Here is a 16,128-nt window from a genome sequence, read left to right as displayed (position 1 = left end):
TTTCAACAGGGAAACATTTCAGTCTACACAGCACCGTGTCTCATCACACTGCAGTTAGATTCCTGAAAAAAGGAAAAGGAAAAGTTTACAAGAAAAGCATCATAGATGACTAACAAATAAAGAGTATCCCTATCCATTAAATAACTGTAGATGTAAAGTTCCTGCCTCTGCACTCTGTGAGTAAATCACAACAAATTAGAGGTATTGTAAGATCACAGCCAAAAATTCCAAACCCTTTTGTCATTTTTTCTCCCTTTGCTGGAACGGTACAGATACCCATCTCTTTTCTTATATGTGTATTAAAGACAGTAAACTATTTATTTTTCGTAGTGTTAGATTGTTCAACACAGTTGTTTTTCTTTTTATACTTCAACCAAGGAAGCCCAGGCTGCATTTATTACAAAAACAATGGCAGTACTGTCACCACGAATGTTACTACTGTGTAATGGAATGTGGTAACCCTCAAATCATTCTCTAAAATTTATTTAATCTAGCTTCTATCCATTCATCTATACATACATCATATATGCAAAAGCATGCTATTTTGTCCCATTTTTTGTTCTTTCACAATTACAAGATCTGGTTTATTTTGTTCTGGGATCTGAAGAATTTACCCCTTCCCAAAAGCTCTCGTTTTACCACTAGAGGGCCAGTAGATACTATTTTTTCTTTAACTTCCCCATTATATAGCTAATCTGGAAAAATCTGGAGCAAGTAAAGAGCAAATATTATTTCTGGCAGTTTGTTATTGCTTTGTTTTGCTTGTTTGTCACTGGAAATTGCTTAGAGAATCTAACTGAGTTCTTATGAAGCAAAGATTCAAAGTGGATGATTGTCATGAAGGGATCAGAACTGCATAAGTAAATCTTTTAAGTATCTAGTTTATGCAGGTTGTTATACGCAAACCTCCACTCACATTGATATGCTAAAATTGATGCTTGCATGAATAATTGCACACATATGCATAAATTTGAACTCAGCTGCAGGTTGCTTGAAGATGTAAGAGAGCTTGTATCAAGTTTTCAGAGATGATTACTAGCACGGGTGTATCAACAGCCTTCCTTACCAAGAAATGGTAAGGACATTCCAGTGTTATAAATATAGTTGAACATATTATTACTTTCAATTATTTTTCTTTTTAGAGTAAGGCTACTTTGCAATAATTAGGATAGAATAAATTACAGCTCTTGCCTGAGGTCATTAAAAATTGATTCAATGCAGAAGGATGTCTGATGGAGCTTCATGAATCTACCTCAGCAATATCTGCTGGAATGATTTTCAAGTACTGGCTAAAGTGCATTCCTGTGTATTTCCACTTAAGCCATCTGCCAATCTTAATACTTATTCCTGAGGGAGGAAATCTTCCAGTGCTGTTTTTCATTTAATTTGCAAGGACATCCTGTTTAGGTACTTATCAAAAGAACGGAAGAATGGATGCCAAATACCACAAGGCTTGTTTTAGAAAACTCAATGGGTCAGATTAAAGTAACAAGCTATATTTAAAAGAAGCTGCAGCATTATTTCTTTATATTTGTAAAATATATGTTGTTCTTTTCAGGCCAGATACTTTTATGCATGCCTTAATAGTAACTGCACTCTGTTTCCTAAACATTAAGGGACTTTGCTAAAAGTTTTTAAACTCACAGAAACACATAGAATTGTTTAGATTGGAAAAAATCTTTTAAAGTCATTGAATCCAGCTGTTGACCCAACAGTGATATATCCACTGCCAAGCCATGTCCCTAAAAAACCCAAAACTCCACTAGTTTCATGGCTAAGGATGAAATAAACCTAAAATTAACCAAGTAAGCTATGGAGAAAAATCATGACTGACTTAGGGCACCAGTTAGCTTAGTTGACTAAACAGGCATTGACCATATGGGTCATGCAGGAGTGTTTATATAATCAAAGGCTTAAAGTTTGCTACTGTACTTCTTTAGAGATGTTACTATTGTTCATGCCAAGGATCCTGGTGTTATTCTCATGCTTCAGGCTGTTTGGATGAACCAAAGGAAGCTTCCCTGTGCCTAACTCTCCCAATACACAAATGTTGGAGGGAGAGTAGGAGGGAGAAGAGAGGAAGAGATCACACCTAGAGCACACTCATAGCACCAAATAAAGCACAACCACTCAGCTATTCCTTGGACTGTCATTTCAAAGAACTGATGGAGACAGTCTGCAGGTTTTTCCTGGATTGTTGGTACTCATTCCTTCTTTCAAAAAGGGTGCTTAACTATCAATCTGTGTGCAAAACTGGGCTCACCTTTTAAATATTGGGGTACTGTGCAGAACTAGGTCAGTGAGAAAAACAAAAGAGAGTCTATGCATTGCCCAGTGGTTAATACAGTTGCATTCCCCTAACAGGAGAAGGAGGTCTTAGGTTCTATTTCCTGATTCAGAGACCTTATATTTTCTGCATTAAAAAAGTCATTGGATAAAAAGCCCTAAACTTAATGGCAAGAATTAGAATGCAGAGAGAAAAAGGAGAAACAGTCAAGTAGGAGCTTGCCTCAGCATAAGAGACAAAATTGCAATATTCTTTGTACTAAGTCTCTGGAGAGGCTGAATTGCCAGTTTCCATTGACTTCACAAAAGAAAATTCCAGTTCTGGTTAAAAAAAAAATACAATCAACTTCTGTCCAAATTGTGATTAGTATGATAAAGAGACTCTACCAGCTCTGTTCTCTTCCAGTACTTCTTTCATAGCTAAAGCTGTAATTGACACTGAGGGCAGAATTCATCCCCCTTGCAAGGTAAACTCACCCATCTGAGCTATTCAGTGAAGTTCAGACCAAAATACACTTTTCTACTCATAATGTAAAAACAACCCTAAAAACATATCCTGAATTTTGCCTTCATGGCAAGTAAAACTTGAAGTTTTGGAATTTTTTTCTGTCTAACAGGAAGAAAAGAGTTAGACTAAAGATAGTCTGATTTCCTGTAATCAGTAAACTGTGGATACCCACTGCTTTGGAAAACAAATGACATAACAATATTAAAGTGAATCAATGGCTAGGGACTGTCAAGCAAACTGCTGGAAAATTGAATGAAAAAGTCTGTTCCCGGGAATCCACCAAAGGTTGGCACCCGAAGTTATCTTTGCATGAATCTGTGAGCCCTCTGTAGAGAGAGGATGTGTGGAAATGTTTTTTCAATATTAGTTTATCTACATCCACATCAGTCTTGGCCTACGGTGTTTTTTTAATGCCTTTCTGCTCCTGTATATGCAGCTTACATAAAGCCCCATGTATCTCTTGTCTCCAGATTCAAAACAAGAACACATTAGGTTGCTAGCCAAGAGCCTGTATGTGGCTAAAGATGGGTTGATTGCACTTGTGTATTAATGAAGACCAGACTATATTTCAAACCTGAAAAAGAAGCATTTTTAAAATACCACTGGAACGTGTTCCTACAAGTTTGCATAGTACAGAGAAACTTAGTAAAACAATCACCAAAAAAAAAGAAAAATAAATTTAAAAAAGAGACAAACATAGTAAGGAGAGTCACATGCAAAAGGGAGGGAACCAAAAAACTAAACACTGTAAAAAATTGTGACTCAGATGAATGACTGCCAGTAAATTCAGAATTAAGGATGTCATTCCATTACAAGCTCATGCTGTTGTTCCTGTTTCCGAGTTCTCACAGTCATTATTGTGAATCTTACAGTGTGAATTGTCTTAGGTTTGTCTGCTGGAGTTCCTGGTGCAACCATTTAAAAGTATCTTTCCTCTGTTTGAACACATTTCATTCATGAACTCCAGGCTTATAAGAACCTGGTTTGAAATGCTGTATTAGCTCTAGGAAGAGCTAGTTTGTCGCAGTAACTGTGAGCTACAGAACAGTTGCTTTAGTCATATCTAGAAGAACAAAAGTAACAAAATTTTCTATTTTTGTAATGTTCTTTTTTTTTAAAAAAAAAAAAAGGAGACTGGCAGTGGAAATATTTTACTAAGAAATTCTATCTGATATGGCACTGTTAACTCAGTCAGGAGAGACCTCTCCCAACAAAGCAGTCCTCATTTGCTCAAACACCTAAGCTATCACAAAGATATTTTTTTAAATAACTAATTGCAGCACAATAAGAGTCAGTTTGGCAGGGTATCATTTCACAGTCATGAAAGACTGACATATCCATCTAGTCTACCACTTGATGCTGTGGAGATAGAATAACTGGTTTACCTGCCCTTTGACAAGGAAACAAATCAGTCCACTGTTAGAGCCAAATGATGTTTAGCTAAGCAGCTTATCGGAGTATTGCAGAAACTTGCTTGCAAGGGTAGATGCACAGGAAATGAAGGTCAGAAGGGATTAAATCCAAGAAAACTCTAGGTAAAAATCACTACAACCATCTCGAGGCAACCAGGAGTGTAATATCTGCTACACTCTCATTTAGCTTAACATGATCTTAATTTTTTTCTTTTTTTTTTTTCTTTTTCTTCTCTCCCATTCTATTAAGACTATTAAAATTCAAAGAAATAATTTATAATTGTACAGGCACTCCTATGCATTCTGATGTTTGTTCTTATCAATTGGCTCTTTATACTTCTCAGTTGAGGCCGGATGTTATGCAGTTGCTGGCAGCTGTTGTTAAAGACCCAGTGAACAGCTGATAGACTGGCAGGGTACATTGAAAGAGAGTAGTCCAGGGCCTGGGAAAGATTTTAATGCTGAATGCTCCTAGCTCTGGTGGGTAGTACATGCTTAGCTTAGTACATGCAAGATTAGAAAACTAACACTGGAGACAGTACATCTGACCTGCTTTTCAAAAGTCATTAGACGTTAGAAATGGTGATACTTTCACAAGAAATGTAAAGAATTTTGTGAATGGAACTTCTTGTTTTTCTTTATTGAGGAAACTCTGCTAGAAATTGAACTCCTCAGAGCATTTATTCAAACAAATTTATTGTTTTATATTGTCTTTCTACTACTACCTGTCCCTGGAATCAGCTGCAAATTTTCAGGCAAAACTGTCTGTCCCATTAAATTATTTGGAGAGTGTGAGGGTGGAGATCACTTTTCAAATAGAAAAACACTTATTTCTTCAGGATCTAATCCAAAAAAAGGGGAAAAAAAGACATTTGTAAAAATACAATTTAGCTTTCATTTTTTACTCTATTTTCTGGGGAAATCTATGTGTTCATTATATAGACAGCATTAGATTCAAAGTCAAATGAGATCAAATGAAACCTTACATGTCCTAAGAGGATTTTCTACTATATTGAAGAAGTATCTGTATGCAAGGGGAGGGAAGGTGTCATGGTTTGACATGACAGCCTTTTCTGGTATGGGGGAAGGGGCTGCAAAGATGGCTCCTGTAAGAAGTTGCTCACAACTCTCCCCAGCTCTGAGCCAGACCCACTTCTGGGGCTGAGCCAATTAGACGCCTCCACGATCACTTTTTAAGAAGAAGCCGGAAGGGGAGGTGTCTTCCTCCATCTTCTTTCCTTCTTCTGCCCCTTCTTCTCTTCTTCTGGCTGGTGGTGGTGCAAGGAGTAGGAACAGTGAGAGAAACAACCATGCGGACTCCAAGGTCAGTGATGAAAGGGAGGAGGTGTGCTGTAGCAGAGACTCCCCTGCATTCTATGGAGAGAACTGGTGAAGCTGAGATTTATTTTCATTCCCTTAAAGACCCCGCATCAGCAGTACAGACTCATTTTGATTATGAGCCCGCATCAGGGGCAAAGACTCATTTTGCTAAAGCTGACCCCGGACCAGGGGCAGCGATTCACTTCATTAAAGGCCCTGAGCCAGGGACAGTGATTTTGGCCGGAGGAGGCCTTGTCCCAAAGGAGGGGCCCTTTATCACTATGGCCGGAGCAGGCCCTGTCCCGAGGAAGGGACCCAATATCCACAGCTGCAACTGTGGGGAGGAACCCACGACAAAGCAGCTCATTAAACTTATGCCCAGAAGAGGCCTTGTCCCAAGAGAGGGACCTTGCAACTGCAGAAACTGCAACCGCGGTGAAGAATCCACGTCAGAGATATTCACCAAGGACTGTGTCCCGAGGAAGGGAACCTGTATCGGCAGAAGCCGCAGCTGCTGGGAACAACCCACACCAGAGAAGTTTGTTAAGGACTGTGTTCCGGGGGAGGAACCCCGTGTTGGAGCAGGGGAAGAATGCCAGGAGTCATCCTCATCTGAGAAGAAAGAAGCGGCAAAGCCCATCTGTGAGAGACTGACCACATTCCCCACTCCCTGCCCCCCTGAGCTGTTGCGGGGGGGGAGGAGGTAGAGATATCGGGAGCAGTGAGCTGGGCCCGGGAAGAAAGGAGGGATGGGGGAGGGAGATCTTAAAGTGCTGGTTGTAATTTTCTCATCATCCTACACTTTTTTTTTTCTTTTATTCTGTTCTGTTTCTTGTAGAATAAACTTTCCTACTTTCCTCTCTAAGTCGAGTACTAGAGTCTGTTTTGCCCAGAACCATAATTGGCAGTGAGCCCTCCCTGCCCTTGTCTCAATCCACAACAATCTTGCTTATCTTTTTACTCCCATTTCACTGGGTCCTCCGCCATCTTAACGAGGGTGGGGGTGAATGGGGGCATCGAGCAAGAAACTGTCGTGGTGCTGTTGTGCTAGCTGGGCCAAACCACGACAGAAGGGTATGTATATGTGTGTATTAGAACATACCACGTCCTTTTCCATATCCCACATTTAGACTGAGCTTCTTTAAGGATCATGAAGTTCTTGGAAACTCTGATCTCAGTACAGTAATAAAACATTATCTCATCCAGCCCTTACACTAACTCCCTCTATATTCTGGCAATATTTTCATGAATTTCTTCCAAAATGAAAAAAATTATTATCTTCTATATAGATTTTTTGGGGGAAAAAGAAAAAAAGCGTTTGCAACACACTGAAAGAAAAAAGAAAGTAAAAAAAATCAGAACTACAAATCCAATGACACCATTCTTATTAAAAATTCAAGGCTTTAATTCAATGTGGATTTTATAAGTCTTTCACAACATTAAAGTATTTGGCAGATTCAACTCTTAGAGTAAGTTCTCTACTTGTATTTGGACTTGAGAATTGCTACCTGTGATGCATGTTACCCTTGAGAGAAAGCCATGAGTTTCATATCACTAGGATTTGGTTATTGAGAAAAAAGATGCAGAGAAGTTTAACAGAAGAATCTACAGAGAGTCTGGATGAGCATTCTCCTGTTTTAGCTGACTGTAATTTCACTTCAGTGACATTTGTTGTTGGAAGAACTTCTTTAGAGAATAAAATAAAAATCTAGGAGAGAAAACTGTTTTAGAAGAAAAGGCATTAAAAACAGATGGCAGGAAAGAGAAAAGATAAATGTAGCAATTGATTTTCACTATTTACTTCACCTGAGAGTCTGCAACTTGCAAGGGAGAATGAAACTATTGGTTTCATTCGTGGTTGAAAGTCAGCTACACACCGGGAGCAGAAGAACACATGGGAAACTAAATTTTAAAGAGAAAAGTCTAAAATATTAATTTTACAAACAGCTTTTGGGAATGGGAAGCACTTATATTTCCATTTATCTCTGTTCATTTCCGGACAAAACCAGCTGAGAATGAGCAAATTAAACACAGGACATCTGAATAAGTGAAGAAATCAGTCTATAACAGGTCTCTCGAAGATTATTTCCTGTATTTGAGATTACTGCTTCCAGCAGAAAAAGGAACAGGGGAGATGTTAGTGGTGAAGTACTGTGTCCTTTACTAGTGACTATTATTGAACATTATCAGTATACTGAACCCTTTATAAAGTAAAGACACAGCCTAAAGAGATTAACCATCTCAGAAAGGGTAGCAAAGTCTGAGGTGACTTCCTGGTATAACTTTACAGTCAGTGTGAAAAATATTGAGATTCAGAGTTATAAAAATCAACCAGGAAAGAAAGAAAAAAAAAGACAGGAGAAATTAGTTTATTTTCTTCTATTCATTGCTTCAGTGCAGGAGACACAAAGCCTGTGGTCACACGAGTTCAACTATCCTACTTGGGAAAGAATCGATCAGTAAAGACCATGCTGTTCCTGCAAGTACTTTGCTTTTCACAACAGCCCGCATGGTCATCTCACAAGTTTTGCGGTTGTCTTGTGTCCTTCTCTAAGGACAAAAGAAGTAAGCAAGCAGAGTTTGAGTGGTTTCTAAATCAGAAATCAGATAAATAGTTCATTTCTGTAACTTTAGGTATCTGAAGCAGGATGACTATATGTGAGTTAATCATGTCATCTCCAGTACAGGCTTGAGTAGACTATTTATCTCATCTTAAAAGAATATTACATATGATTACTTGCCATTTTACCTATTTCTCTCAATTGTATTCTAACATAGGTATGAATATATACATTATAGGTGTCTAAAAATAAGTGAATTAAGTCATTCCCCACCCAACATCTCCTGTGTCACTCTTCCAGAAAGTTACTCCATGACCTTCACGAAAAGTTTAGGTCAGCAGTGACCAAGACACTCCATTACATGAGCCATGCTAAATTACAAGAACTTGACAATTTACTCCACCCATCCTGTTTACGTGCTTCACTGTGGAAAGAAATGAAAAATATCATCATAAAATTAACATAGGGAAAGGAAGAAATACTCCTTACTCCTCTCTCCTGAAAGGCATGTGCCCACGTCAGTGTTTGGTTTGGTGATGGACAGTTTCTAATTTTTCATTCAATTTTTACAGCACCAATTCTTCAGGCAGGAGAATCATTTTGTAAAAACAATAGCTTTCTGTTGTATCATTCCAATTTAGGCAGTTATTCCAAGAATCCCTCTCGTCATCAAGAGATAGAGCAGGCTGAAAGCTCATATGAAAAGTACAGATGAAATGCTAAATATTCTGAGAAGTTCCAAGGCTGGTTTTTCCACTGGTCAACTCATAGAATCCTCCTGCATCTAAAGCAAAAGGAAGATATTGCAAGAGGTGCTTTTCAAATAACAAATGAGTTCCAGGGAAGATACATATACTATCTGACAGAAAAAAATATGAAGTATGCTTTATACTTATTAGTTGCAAATTTCAGCACTTGTAGGTATTATGTTTTTGTGTTCTTACTCCCACTAAGTGATTAACCCTTGTCTCTCAATAGCACAGGTTTTAAACAATAAATGCTTCCAACATACTATTTAGGATTTCCTTTTAAATAGAAGTAAGAAACAAAAAGTACTGAAGCAAATGCCACAGAAGTGCTGACTAGTATAAACATATCTATCACAGAACATCAAGGTCAATACTAATTGATAGAAAGAAGAGCACTGGTTCACCTCTGTGTATATGCATATGTTCATGAAAGAAGGAAAGGAATCCTGAAATATTTTAAGATATTAGATGAGAGTGTGGCTAGTAATTTATATTGGCATTTCTGTCAAATTCCTAAATAATATTACTGTGGTTGTGTTTATGAGAGTGAAATCTATGGACTGTTTTAGAAACACTTAAACAGTAGGTACGTCTTCTATTGAGAAAAAAAAATTAAAAGGTAATAATAAATTTGGAAGGGAATTCTCTGTCATAAGCAATACTCTTTCTTCATTGCACCATAAAAGAACAAGTGAACACATTAAGTAAAATGTACTTAGTTTCAACTATATTATTGAAATATGTTTAATTCTAAATTTGAAGTCCTTGATACATTTGGAGCCAATTCTATATTAATTCTTTAATGTTTTGCAATTCCCTAGAACCTGTATAAGTTGCCTTAATTAATCAGGAATGAGGAGACTTTGGTCCATACAGAACAAAATAATCAAAATTTAAATAGTAGACTTTATTGAAGATAGAAGTCTATTGGATTCTGAAATATGCAGAAAAAACATTTACTGCCCTGAAAAAAATGAAATACAATTTTCATTACACTTGAAAATTTCTTAAAGTAAATTCTCTCTCAAAAAAAAGAAAAAAAAGGAAAAAAAAGGACTGATCCTTCTCTTAATCAATTGCACTTCTGTGTCACAAAGATGTGACATAAAAAAATGGATTTAGCTAAACTATTATTTAAATTGAAAAGATAGTTCAATGTGATCTAAATTTAATTTCCATAAACATAACAGGCCAATATTTTTTTGTTTAAATAATCTTATTTAAATTGGAAATACTCTTTACACTTTCCATAGAGTATTGTTTCAAAAAACTGTAGATTACCTAGAAAAAAAGGTGGGTTTATTAGGAATTAGATAGCCTACAGTAATTTAATTTTTTTATCAGGAGTATATTTTCATGCAATACATATGTCACTATCTCAGACTCAAACTTTCAGTCAAGAGACTGTCTCACTGGTAGAACAGAAAAGAGGAAAACATTAAAAAAAAGACACAAAGAAAAAGAAACAAGAGTTGGTATAAAGATAATGTCTTTGAATACCATAAAGGAATTTAAATTTCAATTTCTGGTTCCAGACCTTTACCATTTTGATTCCAGGTCATATTTGTCTTTTACAGAGATATATTTCATGGTTTCCATTGAATGGTATCAAAACACTGAAGAGGATAGTATACAAAGTTTCAGGTGGTTTGACTGAAACCAAACCTTAACCATGAGTCAATAGAAAACTTCTCTTTGCCTACAGACCAAATCAGATAAGAAAAGTATCAGAGTGATCCACTAAGTTATATCAAACATCCACAGTCTATGGTGATAAAGCAGGACTTCAATACTACTGATAAAATTTCATTAGAATCAGCCTTGGGGAACTCTAAAAAGAATCAGGTGAAACCAATATTTTGACCTACAGTTAATTCTGGACGGCACTGTTTTAAACCATCTGCTTCTGTTATTGTAACCCTCTCCCCCTGTTATCAAGCAAAAGCTGCTTCTTGCTAAACCAGGACAACTCCAGATTGACCACTACACAAAAGAAATCCAAAATCCCAACCTAGGTCTATTACAATGAAAGTTATGTTGAGGTACTCTTATATAGTCACAAAGTAGCTCTGAAATTTAAAAATTAATTTCACACCACAATATTTCAGTTTATCATGACTAATGATAGACATACACAATGAGATGCAAAACCACAGTCAGCTTTTGAGAGATCAGAACACCGTTACTAGGAAAAAATAGATGTCTAAGTGCATTAAAAAGGTGTATAAACTATATATCTAAAGAAGTTTTGCAATTTATATGAGTTTATATCTCAGCCATGGTGCATAATTTTCCTTCATGTATTCAAAGTAAAACTCCCAGAGATGCACGTGTATTAGTTCTGAGCACTTTATGCTCAGTTACATAATAGATGCTCAAAGATCTTCAGTAAAGTTAGATAAAAATAATATATAGGTAGAAGATAGGACAATTGAAGTGTCAAATGGACACATCTGAAGTAATAGACAAGTATTTAGCTGTTGCTCAATAAAGGGGGATATTGCAGCTGGAAGTCTTCTGCTACAGCAAAGAGAGTGTATTAGTACTATCAAAATTCCAACAACTGGAAAAAAAACCCAAAAGAGATTGCACTTAGATACTTGCAAAAAATTGTTGTTATCAGAGTTATACTCAAGAGTCTGAAGCAATTGGTAACCACTAATTGAAATCTTGTATGATCAATCAATAGGGTGTGCCACTGTTGTTTAATAATAACAGAAATGTCATCTTTACTAAATATGATTTATTACTGGTTGGGGAAAAAAAATAAGCAATGACAACTAAACCAGACAAAAAGCTTTCTACCTTTTAATTCATAGAGATTTTCCAAAGTGTTATGTTACTATGGCACTGTTGCTTTGAAAGGGTAATTAAAAGCTTTTTTCAAAATATCTGAGAACAATTTTGTAGTCTTCCTTCAGGAGGTTTTTATCTGACAATTTCTTTGTGATGTTCTCCAGATTTTTTATGAATTATACTACATTTCTATTAAGTAATACCTTTTTAAAGTATTAATTTTGTAAAAAATTTGACATTCCATTCTCCATAGGAGTCTGGTGCTATATAAAACTATATGTACTTGGAAAGACTTTTTGCAAGAACATAGAAAATTGTTGACAAATTGTTGAAAAAAAAATTATTATTAACAAATAAAAATATTTCTTTGTGAGAAATGAAAATTATTCTTTTATAATGAATCAAAGGGCTAGACTGAAGTATTTCTTTAGTTGTTTTTTTTTAATGTTTAATCTTACATTCACATAGCTCATAAGAAGCAAATGTAAAACAACTTTAGCACTAGTTTAAGCACTCTTTGTAAGTATAGAAACACTGCAAAAACAATAAAAAAATATTCAAACTCAAAAGAAAATATTTGCCTTTGGTAAGTCAGTACAAAACCATTGTTTGTGAAAAAGAAACATTGACACTTAGGTGGTAGAATATGGATGTTTTCAGAGAACAAAGTGCTGTCTTATTGAATTCATGTTGGAGTCAGGCAAAGAAAGACAAAGAAATATTTAGACAGACTATGCCATGAGCTGTTCATTTCCTGTTACCAAGGAAGAGGCAGTAGCCAAAATATTCCAGCCTTCCGGCCGTTGTTATACATCTGCTGTTATATTGTTGTTTAGCACACTAAGTTCTCATTGACCAGAGGCTGAGTGAGCATAGTTGTTCCCCCAAAAGACATAGTCGATAACAGATGTTTTAAAATGCACATTATGTTATTTTAAGATTTAATTCTTTTATAAATAAGTTGAGAGCAATCAAGTATTGGCTATAGATACAGAGACATAAGGTAATATACATTTCTGAGAACAGGCAAGGTTCACTCCAATGAGAAAAAAAATTGCTTAACCTTTACATTTTATATTAGAGATTTATTTCTCTAATTGGCAACACACTTCAACTTTCATAAAATATACATATATATATATATATATATATATATCTGTACCAGGACACTGTACTAAATTGTCTGTATCTCTTGTGAGATCAACACACTACAGAATTCAAACAACGCTAAATAGGATCTACAGTCATTACATGAACACCAGGTATGACACAATATAGAGATACTAAACAGAAAGTACATAGTTACCACATTACTGTTTGAAAGACTGTTTTTTACATTACCTTTTTAAATGTAGAAAAAGTGAAAATGCGTCAGAAACACAAACAAAATCACACTCCCTTTCATCCTAACATCTTTTCAATATCTCTACCTTTGTACTTAATTTTCTTTCTCTTTATTTCATTTCTTGAAGGCTTTAGTGGGATATGTTGTAGCTAAGATGTATTGTTTTCAATGGCAAAAAAATTACAGATGTTTTCATGATGAAAGAATGGACTGTGTTCTCTTTGGTGACACAAAGCAATTCTTGAAACGAGTAAACAAATGTCAGTTTAAGGGTATCTTCTCCCCTGATGCCTTCAAATTTCCAGAAAATGAGTATTTAAATTAATTCTACCAAGGGGAGGGAAAAAAAAAAAGAAAAGAAACCCAAAAAATTCACTAAATAGTCCTCTAATTAAATGAGCTATCTGTTTCAAAGGTAAAATAAGAATACAATCATTTGAATATATGGCTTATATTTCAATGAAATCTGAGCTTTTTCCCCAAAAAAATGTTTGCAGATCTTGTAAAGAATAGGAAGCAACTTAGACAAAGGTATGCATGAGATCCTTCTTTTCTGCAAAGAAAGGACAAAATGTTAAAGCAAACAAAGGCTATAAATCAGATGATAAAAAATGCACGTTATGAAAGAACTGTTTCCTGTTTGGGAAGGAAGAATAACTAAAATAACATGCACTCAGCTTTCACTACCTGTAGCAGGACTTCAAAGAAATAGCTAAGCAGCCAAAGGTTAAAAGGAAGCACACGATTACATCTGTCAGAATCTGTTTTAACTTTTTAGATGGAACTATGCCACATTTACACTTCTAATTCTAGAAGAAAGAGAAACAGTTTGAAGGTTTCTTATTATCTGTTTGTAGACACCGGGATAAACTAATAATCTTCCTTTCATCTCTGTTATGATAATAATTTTTGTTCCTGTTTTTTAAAAAATTCTCTCAGATTCCAGAAATAAACATTTCTTGCATGTCTATTATTTTGCCTATTAGCATTTTTCATTTCATTACTGTCATTTCTGCTACAATCATTTGTTTTACATCCTGCATAGCTGCACAGATCTTTCAAATTAACAACTTATTTAGAGGAAACTCAGACATCACTATTCCCAGGTAATCAAAGGACATAATCTAATTTATGTAATCTCCTCTCAAGTTTGTTACCTTAAAAAACAATCTTTTTCCTTAAAAGTTAGAAAAGTGTTTGGGTTTGCTCTGTATCTGTGTATATATGCGTACATGTGTGTATGTTTAATTCTAAACAGACATCTGTTGAAAAAAAAAAATCTCTTAGATTCTCAAATGGACTTTTACTGTAAATAAACACTAGAAACTAGTCACTGTTTAAGTGTATACGAGAAATATTAAGAGACATATCTTCACAGTTGATGATCTGAGTCAAATGAACTCTTTTATTACACTTACCTGTAATTTCTTTCATCAGAAAGGACCAGGCATCACTCTCCAGAAATTATGAACTCTCAAAGACTAAGAGAAGATAGGGAATACATACATTTTAAATTTTCCTAAAATCCTAATCCTAGATGTGATCCAATCTAACTTACAAGGCATGTTTTACATGTATTGAGATATCTGCAACTTCTGCTGGTTCTATAATTTTTAACTGACTGTATCTGACTTTACCAGATTTAGATAAATCTAGTTCTGTCTGTAACAGACATTGTAGAAATAAAAGTCACAAGAGTCTCCCAACTCTCTCAGTGATCTTTATGACAATATCCATGAATCAAAATTCCCCTCTTTCAAAAGCAACCTTCAGAAACTTGGAAAGTTTACTAGAAAACGTATCGATACAAAGAAAATGAAGAGCAAAAATGTGGAAATATTCCTCTGTGTACGTAAGGAGCACATTATTTTAATGTATCTTTAGGAAATGTGGCATGCCCTGGTCAGATGAGTGGGAAGACCATTGCTTGTCAGAGAGTTTGGCTTTCTGAGCAAGCAAGTGCAAAGAGTTCTGCTGTGCACGTTTAGCATGCATGCTGCAAGTGACCTCATGACTTGGAAAATGTCTGAAGAAGACAGAGGTGAAGACAAGGCTGATCTTGCTGCCAGAACTATTTTATCTGGCTCAGAGTTTTTCTACATCTCCCTAGCATGATGTGCAAAACATGTGAAGCAGGCCAGAGGCTACATGAGCCTCTTTATAGGCTAATTATGCCTTGTATCACCTGTTGAGGCTACAGGTCTCAAAGTATAGTGTATTCTGTTGATGTCTACTAAATATCCTAATAATTCCAAAAGAAACCTCAAATGTTCTCTTTTTTTTTTTTTGTCTCATACATTTGAAAGACCAAGATTACAGAGAATGAATGTGTCTTTTACATGACTATGAGCTCCAATACTGATGAATGATAACATTGTATGTTGTGCAAACTATAGGTTTTTTGTATCTCAGATGCCCCTTTTAAGGATGTCATCCAAGGCTCCCTTCACATCAAATGAAAAGAGAGAGGAAGCTTTGAGATGGATTCAGACTGTGTGAAGACTGAATTGTTCCTTGTGCTTCCTTCTCAGTAGCTGAAGACTTAGGACAATTGCAAAATACCCTTCAGAAGTAAGAGAAAGGTTTCTTCAACAACAGGTAAAATTCTGATTCTTCTTTTGTTCCAAACTTTATGAAATAATCAGCTTCAGAGGATAACTAAGTCATACTAAAAGAGGTTTGAGAAGTCTGGCACTTCAGTAATCATCATCACAGACAAATAGAAACATAATTGAAATCACAAAATTCTCTGAGATGAAAATACATTCAAATGCTTCTATTTTTCTGAATTAAGTACCACTTAACTATTAACAGTTTATGTACTGATTATAAATAAAAATGAAAGCACTTTGAATTCAAGCCTTTAACTTCTAAATAAAAGATGAGCAGAGAATCATGATATTTCTGTATTAAGTTCTTTATTACTATATTTCTAAACTGCATTACTTTTTTTAGCAACACAGTATCCAGCCAGTAACATTCCGGAAATAAGTAAGATATGGTACTTATAGATATACCTCAAGTACACTTTTGTTTCAGTAATGTCAGTTGGAGATTCATGTAATAATCAAGGCACATAGAAGCCTCTTGGAACATATAGATTATTTTGCACTAGATTTCTGTTAGACTTTGGAGCATTTAGATTATTTTT

General features: G+C 35.5%; 1 long non-coding RNA gene across 1 annotated transcript in view; it reads left to right on the top strand.

Moving 5' to 3' along the window:
• LOC133624932 (uncharacterized) overlaps positions 1-15,569 on the top strand; it is a 74,107-nt gene extending 58,538 nt beyond the window's left edge. Inside the window, exon 3 of the long non-coding RNA XR_009818198.1 lies at positions 15,390-15,569. This is a non-coding gene — a long non-coding RNA (uncharacterized LOC133624932). The remainder of the gene's footprint in view (positions 1-15,389) is intronic.
• Positions 15,570-16,128: the final 559 nt, after the last annotated feature.

Source organism: Colius striatus, chromosome 1, assembly GCF_028858725.1.
Source record: "Colius striatus isolate bColStr4 chromosome 1, bColStr4.1.hap1, whole genome shotgun sequence".
NCBI lineage: Eukaryota > Metazoa > Chordata > Aves > Coliiformes > Coliidae > Colius > Colius striatus.
Note: the sequence above shows the minus strand (reverse complement) of the source record. Positions and strands in the feature narration are given on the sequence as shown.